This window comes from Salvelinus fontinalis, chromosome 4 (assembly GCF_029448725.1).
Source record: "Salvelinus fontinalis isolate EN_2023a chromosome 4, ASM2944872v1, whole genome shotgun sequence".
Lineage (NCBI taxonomy): Eukaryota > Metazoa > Chordata > Actinopteri > Salmoniformes > Salmonidae > Salvelinus > Salvelinus fontinalis.
Window position 1 is genome coordinate 2,340,486 of NC_074668.1, and position 9,435 is coordinate 2,349,920.

The following is a 9,435-nucleotide window of genomic DNA, read 5'->3' on the forward strand; positions in this document are numbered from 1 at the left end:
AATTTTAGAATAAGGCTGTAACGTAACAAAATGTGGAACAATTCAAGGGGTCTGAATACTTTCCAAAGGCACTGTAGTAAGTACCATAGTATTCTATAGTAAACTGTATAAACATACAGAATGCACTGTAGTAAGTACTGTAGTATTCTATAGTAAACTGTATAAACATACAGAATGCACTGTAGTAAGTACCGTAGTATTCTATAGTAAACTGTATAAACATACAGAATGCACTGTAGTAAGTACCGTAGTATTCTATAGTAAACTGTATAAACATACAGAATGCACTGTAGTAAGTACCATAGTATTCTATAGTAAACTGTATAAACATACAGAATGCACTGTAGTAAGTACCGTAGTATTCTATAGTAAACTGTATAAACATACAGAATGCACTGTAGTAAGTACCGTAGTATTCTATAGTAAACTGTATAAACATACAGAATGCACTGTAGTAAGTACCGTAGTATTCTATAGTAAACTGTATAAACATACAGAATGCACTGTATGTGTCGACAGACGGCAGATGGTTGGTCAAATATACACCACCGGTGTTCTCTTCCAGTGTTGTGACTGTGTGAAGTCTGTTCAACTCTCAGAGTGACACTTTCCCAAGATCAGATTTCCCCAGTCAATTTTGTTGTCAGCCCCAGGTCCAGATGTATTGAAGCCTGTGCAACACAGCCACAGCAACTATAGTTTGTATTGTCAACGATTAACTCTTCCAATTGAGCAAGGAGAATCATGGCCACTCCATTGTTTACTTCTTGAATGGCTACAACCTACTGTGGAGTTCAGAGTAAATTAACTGACTCCGGTGGACACACGCTGTAACACCGCTTACCTACTCTGGTCCTAGTGTAAAATTGATGTACAGTTGAAGTCGGAAGTTTACATACACTTTAGACAAATACATTTAAACTCAGTTTTTCACAATTCCTGACATTTAATCCAAGTAAAGATTCCCTGTTTTAGGACAGTTAGGATCACCACTTTATTTTTTAGAATGTGAAATGTCAGAATAATAGGACAGAGAATGATTTATTTCAGCTTTTATTTCTTTCATCACATTCCCAGTGGGTCAGAAGTTTACATACACTTTGTCACGTTCTGACCATAGTTCTTATGTGTTTTGCTTGTTTAGTGTTGGTCAGGACGTGAGTTGGGTGGGCATTCTATGTTGTGTGTCTAGTTTGTCTGTTTCTGTGTTCGGCCTAATATGGTTCTCAATCAGAGGCAGCTGTCAATCGTTGTCCCTGATTGGGAATCATATATAGGTGGCTTGTTTTGTGTTGGGGATTTTGTGGGTGGTTGTTTCCTGTCTCTGTGTTTTGTCTGCACCAGCTAGGACTGTATCGGTTTGCCACATTTTGTTATTTTTGTAATTGTTAAGTGTTCACTGTTTATCATTATTAAACATGTTGAACACTAACTACGCTGCGTCTTGGTCCGATCCCTGCTACACCTCCTCTTCAGACGAAGAGGAGGAAGGCTGCCGTTACACACTTAATTAGTATTTGGTAGCATTGCCTTAAACAATTTAAACTTGGGTCAAACATTTCGGGCAGCCTTCCACAAGCTTCCCACAATAAGTTGGGTGAAATTTGGCCCATTCCTCTTGACAGAGCTGGTGTAACTGAGTCAGGTTTGTAGGCCTCCTTGCTCGCACTCGCTTTTTCAGTTCTGCCCACAAATTTTCTATAGGATTGAGGTCAGGGCTTTGTGATGGCCACTCCAATACCTTGACTTTGTTGTCCTTAAGCCATTTTGCTTCAACTTTGGAAGTATGCTTTGGGTCATTGTCCATTTGGAAGACCCATTTACGACCAAGCTTTAACTTCCTGACTGATGTCTTGAGATGTTGCTTCAATATATCCACATCATTTTCCTGCCTCATGATGCTATCTATTTTGAGAAGTGAACCAGTCACTCCTGCAGCAAAGCACCCCCACAATATGATGCTGCCACCCCCGTGCTTCACGGTTGGGATGGTGTTCTTCGGCTTGCAAGCTTCCCCCTTTTTCCTCCAAACATAACGATGGTCATTATGGCCAAACAGTTCTATTTTTGTTTCATCAGACCAGAGGACATTTCATGTGCAGTTGCAAACCGTAGTCTGGCTTTTTTATGGCGATTTTGGAGCAGTGGCTTCTTCCTTGCTGAGCCGGCTTTCAGGTTATGTCGATATAGGACTCATTTTACTGTGGATATAGATACTTTTGTACCTGTTTCCTCCAGCATCTTCACAAGGTCCTTTATTGTTGTTCTGGGATTGATTTGCACTTTTCGCACTAAAGTACGTTCATCTCTAGGAGACAGAATGCGTCTCCTTCCTGAGCGGTATGACAGCTACGTGGTCCTATGGTGTTTATACTTGCGTACTATTGTTTGTACAGATGAACATGGTACCTTCAGGCGTTTGGAAAGTGGTCCCAAGGATGAACCAGACATGTGGAGGTCTACAATTTATTTTCTGAGGTCTAGGCTGATTTCTTAGGATTTTCCCATGATGTCAAGCAAAGAGGCACTGAGTTTGAAGGTAGACCTTGAAATACATCCACAGGTATGCCTCCAATTGACTCAAAATATGTCAATTAGCCTATCAGAAGCTTCTAAAGTCATGATATCATTTTCTGGAATTTTCCAAGCTGTTTAAAGGCACAGTCAACTTAGTGAATGTAAACTTCTGACCCACTGGAATTGTGATACACTGAATTGTAAGTGAAATAATCTGTCTGTAAACAATTTTTTGAAAAATGACTTGTGTCATGCACACAGTAGATGGCCTAAACGACTTGCCAAAACTATTAACAAGACATTTGTGGAGTGGTTGAAAAACAAGTTTTAATGACTCCAACATAAGTGTATGTAAACTTCCGACTTCAACTGTAGGTAGAAGACCTTAAGTGCATACTTGTAATTGTACTAGAATGACCTTTGAACTTTATGTTAAAGTTTTGGTTTTCTCCTCACTCCCACAGGAGCATGTGTCTATCAGGGATCTCTGTTTGCGGTAAGTGTTTTCTTCATTCCTTCCCACATCCCTTTAATTTCATCATGTCTCTATTGCCTCCTTCTCTTCTAACCGTCTCAGAATGATGACGCTGGGCCCGTTTCTCATTGGTGCTGATGCCTAGACGTAGAGCTGCGATGCATTATCTATTACGGTGTATTAACTCATACATTATGTAGGAAACGTGTTACCCGAGGTAGTGTTTCTAAAGCAGGGTTACGGTGACGGGGTCTTCCTACTTCCTATCTATGGGGGGATTGTTTCACTCAACCGTTGTCTGAGATGTAGCTGGTTAATAATGCATAGCTGCTGCTGACTTTGTGAATCATTAATAGTGAAGAGGATATGACTACTAGGTGTCCAAACTGGCTCCCTATTTTCTATATAGTGCACTACCTTTCACTGGGGCCCATTGGACTCTGGTCAAAAGGAGTGCACTAAATAGGGAGGAGAGTGTCATTTCGGTCACAGGACTAGATGGTTGCTTGTCTCCTACTACTATTTATGAAGGAAGCTATGTGGATTTCTGAGTACTGTAGGAGAAGGTTATGGAGGAAGCTATATGGATGTCTGAGCACTGTAGGAGAAAATCTTGCATTTTTAAAGTTCAGAGAGTCTGGTATTGATTTTGAAGCTGGAACTCTGCAGCGTAGGCCTACAAACTGGTATTGAAGCTGGAACTCTGCAGCGTAGGCCTACAAACTGGCATTGAAGCTGGAACTCGGCAGTGTAGGCCTACAAACTGGTATTGAAGCTGGAACTCTGCAGTGTAGGTCTACAAACTGGTATTGAAGCTGGAACTCTGCAGTGTAGGCCTACAAACTGGCATTGAAGCTGGAACTCTGCAGTGTAGGCCTACAAACTGGCATTGAAGCTGGAACTCTGCAGCGTAGGCCTACAAACTGGCATTGAAGCTGGAACTCTGCAGTGTAGGCCTACAAACTGGTATTGAAGCTGGAACTCTGCAGTGTAGGCCTACAAACTGGTACTGAAGCTGGAACTCTGCAGCGTAGGCCTACAAACTGGTATTGAAGCTGGAACTCTGCAGTCATGGAACTCTGCAGTGAACAGGAGGAATGCTGTCTGGGTGAGAACAGAAGGAATGCTGTCTGGGTGAGAACAGGAGGAGTGCTGTCTGGGTGAGAACAGAAGGAATGCTGTCTGGGTGAGAACAGGAGGAGTGCTGTCTGGGTGAGAACAGGAGAAATGCTGACTGGGTGAGAACAGGAGGAATGCTGCCTGGGTGAGAACAGAAGGAATGCTGTCTGGGTGAGAACAGGAGGAATGCTGTCTGGGTGAGAACAAGAGGAATGCTGCCTGGGTGAGAACAGGAGGAATGCTGTCTGGGTGAGAACAGGAGGAATGCTGACTGGGTGAGAACAGGAGGAATGCTGCCTGGGTGAGAACAGGAGGAATGCTGACTGGGTGAGAACAGGAGGAATACTGTCTGGGTGAGAACAGGAGGAATGCTGACTGGGTGAGAACAGGAGGAATGCTGTCTGGGTGAGAACAGGACGAGTGCTGTCTGGGTGAGACCAGGGGGAGTGCTGTCTGGGTGAGAACAGGAGGAGTGCTGTCTGGATGAGAACAGGAGGAATGCTGCCTGGGTGAGAACAGGAGGAATGCTGTCTGGGTGAGAACAGGAGGAATACTGTCTGGGTGAGAACAGGAGGAATGCTGTCTGGGTGAGAACAGGAGGAATGCTGTCTGGGTGAGAACAGGAGGAATGCTGTCTGGGTGAGAACAGGAGGAATGCTGTCTGGGTGAGAACAGGAGGAATGCTGTCTGGGTGGGAACAGGAGAAATGCTGTCTGGGTGAGAACAGGAGGAATGCTGTCTGGGTGAGAACAGGAGGAATGCTGACTGGGTGAGAACAGGAGGAATGCTGTCTGGGTGAGAACAGGAGGAATGCTGCCTGGGTGAGAACAGGAGGAATGCTGTCTGGGTGAGAACAGGAGGAATGCTGACTGGGTGAGAACAGGAGGAATGCTGACTGGGTGAGAACAGGAGGAATGCTGTCTCGGTGCGAACAGAAGGAATGCTGTATGGGTGAGAACAGGAGGAATGCTGTCTGGGGGAGAACAAGAGAAATCCTGCCAGGGGTGAGAACAGGAGGAATGCTGACTGGGTGAGAACAGGAGGAATGCTGACTGGGTGAGAACAGGAGGAATGCTGACTGGGTGAGAACAGGAGGAATGCTGACTGGGTGAGAACAGAAGGAATGCTGTCTGGGTGAGAACAGGAGGAATGCTGACTGGGTGAGAACAGGAGGAATGCTGTCTGGGTGAGAACAGGAGGAATGCTGTCTGGGTGAGAACAGGAGGAATGCTGTCTGGGTGAGACCAGGGGGAGTGCTGTCTGGGTGAGAACAGGAGGAATGCTGACTGGGTGAGAACAGATTGAATGCTGACTGGGTGAGAACAGGAGGAGTGCTGTCTGGGTGATAACAGGAGGAAGGCTGTCTGGGTGAGAACAGGAGGAAGGCTGTCTGGGTGAGAACAGGAGGAATGCTGTCTGGGTGAGAACAGGAGGAATGTTGCCTGGGTGAGAACAGGAGGAATACTGTCTGGGTGAGAACAGGAGGAGTGCTGTCTGGATGAGAACAGGAGGAATGCTGTCTGGGTGAGAACAGGAGGAATGCTGCCTGGGTGAGAACAGGAGGAATGCTGCCTGGGTGAGAACAGGAGGAATACTGTCTGGGTGAGAACAGGAGGAATGCTGTCTGGGTGAGAACAGGAGGAATGCTGTCTGGGTGAGAACAGGAGGAATGCTGTCTGGGTGAGAACAGGAGGAATGCTGTCTGGGTGAGAACAGGAGGAATGCTGTCTGGGTGAGAACAGGAGGAATGCTGTCTGGGTGAGAACAGGAGGAATGCTGTCTGGGTGAGAACAGGAGGAATGCTGTCTGGGTGAGAACAGGAGGAATGCTGTCTGGGTGAGAACAGGAGGAATGCTGTCTGGGTGAGAACAGGAGGAATGCTGTCTGGGTGAGAACAGGAGGAATGCTGTCTGGGTGAGAACAGGAGGAATGCTGTCTGGGTGAGAACAGGAGGAATGCTGTCTGGGTGATAACAGGAGTAATGCTGTCTGGGTGAGAACAGGAGGAATGCTGTCTGGGTGAGAACAGGAGGAATGCTGTCTGGGTGAGAACAGGAGGAATGCTGTCTGGGTGAGAACAGGAGGAATGCTGTCTGGGTGAGAACATGAGGAATGCTGTCTGGGTGAGAACAGGAGGAATGCTGTCTGGGTGAGAACAGGAGGAATGCTGTCTGGGTGAGAACAGGAGGAATGCTGTCTGGGTGAGAACAGGAGAAGACAACATTCAGAATGTGCTCTGCGTTCTTGTCTCTACCCTGAAACCTTCTGAGGAAAGAACCAACACCATTATTACAAACAGAGTGGGTTTTTGGCACAAACCCTGCTTTTCTCCCCTGGAACAACAGGTAATCGCTCTTAAAACACGGTGTAACACGGTTCTCAGAGGTAGTGTTGTGGTTCCCTGGCGGCTTTACACACAGGTTTAATGGCGATTGGCGGGTAATGACAAATTCCTGCTTCCCGCCGCTGTGTGATCAACGTAATTACAGTAAAGGTTAGGGTAGAGCTTTAGCGTAGAGCTGCAGAACAGAACAGCTCTCTCTCTCTCCTATCTTTCTCTCACTCCTGTTCTCTCTCTCTCTCTCTCCTATCTTTCTCTCACTCCTGTTCTCTCTCTCTGTGTTCTCTCTCCTGTCTTTCTCTCTCTCTCCTATCTTTCTCTCACTCCTGTTCTCTCTCTCTGTTCTCTCTCTCTCTTTCCCTCTCTCACTCCCATTCTCTCTCTCTGTTCACTCTCCTGTCTTTCTCTCTCTCTCCTATCTTTCTCTCACTCCCATTCTCTCTCTCTGTTCTCTCTCCTGTCTTTCTCTCTCTCGCTTCCGTTCTCTCTCTCTCCTATCTTTCTGTCTCTCACTCCCATTCTCTCTCTCTGTTCTCTCTGTTCTCTCTCTCTCTCTCTCCTATCGTTCTCTCTCTCACTCCCATTCTCTCTCTATGTTCTCTTTCTCTGTCTCCTGTTTTTCTCTCTCTCACTCCCGTTCTTTCTCTCTGTTCTCTCTGTTCTCTCTGTTCTCTCTGTTCTCTCTGTTCTCTCTGTTCTCTCTCTCTCTCTATCTTTCAATCTCTCACTCTCATTAAATAAAGATACTTTTTTGTGTATATATATTTTATTAAACTCACTCTCTCTGTCCTCCCATAAGCTTTAACAACTCACAGAACACTGATTGGGAAAGACGTTAGTGGTGTGCAGTGGCACGGTACAGCCACTATATAATTACACTCCTCGTACGCAATTAGAGAGAAAATAAATAGGGGATGAGGAGGGAGTGATTGAAGGGTGAGGTGGGAGAGGAGGATATAAGGAAAGAGGAGTGGGAGAAGAGGACAGAAGGAATGAGGTGGGAGAGGAGGACAGAAGGAAAGAGGTGGGAGAGGAGGATATAAGGAAAGAGGAGTGGGAGAGGAGGACAGAAGGAAAGAGGGGTGGGAGATGAGGACAGAAGGAAAGAGGGGTGGGAGAGGAGGACAGAAGGAAAGAGGGGTGGGAGAGGAGGACAGAAGGAAAGAGGGGTGGGAGAGGAGGACAGAAGAAAAGAGGAGTGGGAGAGGAGGACAGAAGGAAAGAGGAGTGGGAGAGGAGGACAGAAGGAAAGAGGGGTGGGAGAGGAGGACAGAAGGAAAGAGGTGGGAGAGGAGGATATAAGGAAAGAGGAGTGGGGGAGGAGGACAGAAGGAAAGAGGAGTGGGAGAGGAGGACAGAAGGAAAGTAGGGTGGGAGATGAGGACAGAAGGAAAGAGGTGGGAGAGGAGGATATAAGGAAAGAGGAGTGGGAGAGGAGGATATAAGGAAAGAGGAGTGGGAGAGGAGGACAGAAGGAAAGTAGGGTGGGAGATGAGGACAGAAGGAAAGTAGGGTGGGAGATGAGGACAGAAGGAAAGTAGGGTGGGAGATGAGGACAGAAGGAAAGAGGTGGGAGAGGAGGATATAAGGAAAGAGGAGTGGGAGAGGAGGATATAAGGAAAGAGGAGTGGGAGAGGAGGACAGAAGGAAAGAGGGGTGGAAGAGGAGGACAGAAGGAAAGAGGGGTGGAAGAGGAGGACAGAAGGAAAGAGGTGGGAGAGGAGGACAGAAGGAAAGAGGGGTGGGAGAGGAGGACAGAAGGAAAGAGGTGGGAGAGGAGGATATAAGGAAAGAGGAGTGGCAGAGGAGGACAGAAGGAAAGAGATATGAGAGATGGAGTGAGGGAGGGAGGTTAAGGTAGTGGTTGAAGGGTGGGAGAGGAGGACAGCATGATGGAGAGAGGGAGGGGACGAAAAAACAAACATCGGATGGAAGAGAACAAGTACCTTGACTTTTTACACGTTTTGTTACGTTACAGCCTTATTCTAAAATGGATTTTTAATTGTTTCCGCCTCATCAATCTACACACAATACCCAAAATGACAAAGCAAAAACAGGTTTTTAGAAATGTTTGCAAATGTATAAATAGCTTAAATATCACATTTACATAAGTATTCAGACCCTTTACTCAGTACTTTGTTGAAGCACCTTTGGCAGTGATTACAGCCTTGAGTCCACTTGGGTATGACGCTACAAGCTTAGCACACCTGTATTCAGGGAGTTTCTTCCATCCTTCTCTGAAGATCCTCTCAAGCTCTGTCAGGTTGGATGGGGAGCGTTGCTGCACAGCTATTTTGAGGTCTCTCCAGAGATGTTCGATCGGGTTCAAGTCCGGGCTCTGGCTGGGTCACTCAAGGACATTCAGAGACTTGTCCTGAAGCCACTCTTGCGTTGGGTTGGCTGTGTGCTTAGGGTCGTCCTGATGGAAGGTGAACCTTCACACCAGACTTAGGTCCTGAGCGGTCTGGAGAAGGTTTTCATCAAGGATCTCTCTGTACATTGCTCCGTTCATCTTTGCCTCGATCATGACTAGTCTCCCAGTCTCTGCTGCTGAGAAACATCCCCACAGCATGATGCTGTTCACCGTAGGGATGGTGCCATGTTTCCTCCAGACGTGACGCTTGGCATCCAAAGAGTTCAATCTTGGTTTCATCAGACCAGAGAATGGTGTGTGTTCTTCGGGACTTTCAACGCTGCAGAATGTTTTTGTACCTTCCCCAGATCTGTGCCTCGACACAATCCTGTCTCGGAGCTCTACGGACAATTCCTTTGACCTCATGGCTTGGTTTTTTGTTTTGACATGCACTGTCAACTGTGGGACCTTATATAGACAGGTGTGTGCCTTTCCAAATCATGTCCAATCCATTAAATTTACCACAGGTTGGACTCCAATCAAGTCGTAGAAACATGTCAAGGATAATCAATGGAAACAGGATGCACCTGAGCTCAATTTCGAGTCTCATAGCAAAGTCTGAATACTTATG